Genomic DNA, 1695 nt, shown 5'->3' with positions numbered 1-1695 from the left:
AAGAACGAGGGGAACGGGAACCCCCGCCGCCCACGGCAGACGCGCGCGGCGGACGCGGCAGCACGGCACGGTACCCCCGCGGTACCCACCCGCAGACAGCCGCGCCCGCGCGGGAGTGCCGGGGGGGGCGAGGCCCGCGCCTCCTCCCCCAACCGGGCTCTCGTCTCCCCCAACGCCCCACCGGGCGTCGCTGGACCAACGGGGAACCCCTGCCGGCGAAGCCCCGGCGGGACGAACTCCGCGAGAGCGGGCGCTCCGGGAGCGGGGAGCTACGGAGCGCTCCCCGAGTCTGCACTTAGGGGGACGAAGGCCCCTCCCCGCCCGGGGGAGAGCCTGCGAGGCGACCCCAGCCGCGCCGCTCGGCGGGCACCGAGGCGGCGATTGATCGTCAAGCGACGCTCAGACAGGCGTAGCCCCGGGAGGAACCCGGGGCCGCAAGTGCGTTCGAAGTGTCGATGATCAATGTGTCCTGCAATTCACATTAATTCTCGCAGCTAGCTGCGTTCTTCATCGACGCACGAGCCGAGTGATCCACCGCTAAGAGTTGTCTGGCTTTTCGGCACCGCCCCGCCAGCGCGGAGGGGCCGGGACCGCTCGCAAAGGAGCGGCCCCTCGGAGAGCGCGGCACGGCGGCCGCTCGCCTCACATTGACCGTACAAGCACAGGAGAGGGGGGGAAAATAAAACGAAACCCCGAAGCGGCAAAAGCAAGGGGCGGGGAGCCCGCGCTCCCGGCTTTTTTCCCTCCCCCGAGGAGGGAAAAACGCACCTTGTGGCGCTTCGGGGCCGGACCAGGCGCCCGGGCTCGCTCCGACCTCGGCGCGGAGGAGGCCCGCCGCGCGCCGCCGGGAACGTGCCCCGAACCCGGCCTCGCCTCGTGTGCACGGGGAAATAAAACCCCCTTCGCTTCCCCACCCAACGGCGGGGGGGGGTGTGTGTCTCTCGCTGGCCGCCCCGTGCCGTCGCGGAGACGCCACGAAGCAAGGCAGCGGAGACCCCCCCCCCCCCCCCGCCCCGGGGAGCGAGGGGGGCCGGGCGCACAACCCCGCCGGAGGAGAGCGCGCGCGCGCCTCCGCACCGGCCCCTCCAACGCCGCCACCGCTGCGGCCCATCCCGGACTTTCTTTTCCCCCGCTTTGGCCCCGGGGCCGAGCCCCGGCCGGCTCGCGCCCTCGGGCGGCTTCCTCTCGCCACCGAACCCCCCCCCGCCGCGGGGGACGGAAAACGGCTTGCGAGACGGAAAGCCCGAGCCCACGTGGGACGCCACCGCGGCGACCCGCCGGCCCTCGCCGGGCGGCGCACCCGCCGACCGACAAACCCCAGCGGCACGAGCCCCTTCCATCCTCCCCCGGCGCCACCGCGCCGCCGGCTTCGCTCGCTCGACCCCTTCCGTGGCCCCGCGGCCAGGCGGACAGCGGACGGCGCTGAGCCGGGGGGCGGGCCCCCGCTCTCCCCGTTTCCACGCGGAGACCGGGGGTGGGACGCCCCCGGCTGCCCGCCCGTCCCCCACCCGGCACGCGCCGGGAAGGCGAACGGGGAAGCCCGCGGGCAGGGCCCGGGACCGGGACAGCCGCAGCCGGTGGCAGGGTGCCCTCCGGCGAGGGACCGGAGCCGGAGACGCCGAGCGACGCCCGCCGCCGCTCGGACGCGGTCACGCCACCCGAAACCGGCCCCGGACGGGGGGGAACCGGCAGAGC

The 1695-nt window shown here is 75.3% G+C and overlaps 1 non-coding gene across 1 annotated transcript; it reads right to left on the bottom strand.

The window, feature by feature from the left end:
- Positions 1-393: 393 nt before the first annotated feature.
- On the bottom strand, positions 394-546 carry LOC137458615 (5.8S ribosomal RNA). The gene has a single exon (XR_010991859.1). It is a non-coding gene; the product is annotated as a 5.8S ribosomal RNA (ribosomal RNA).
- Positions 547-1695: the final 1149 nt, after the last annotated feature.

This window comes from Melanerpes formicivorus, unplaced genomic scaffold (genome assembly GCF_026170545.1).
Source record: "Melanerpes formicivorus ecotype bairdi unplaced genomic scaffold, bMelFor1.0.p_v2 SCAF_262, whole genome shotgun sequence".
Classification (NCBI taxonomy): Eukaryota; Metazoa; Chordata; class Aves; order Piciformes; family Picidae; genus Melanerpes; species Melanerpes formicivorus.
This window is presented reverse-complemented; position numbering and strand designations above follow the sequence as displayed.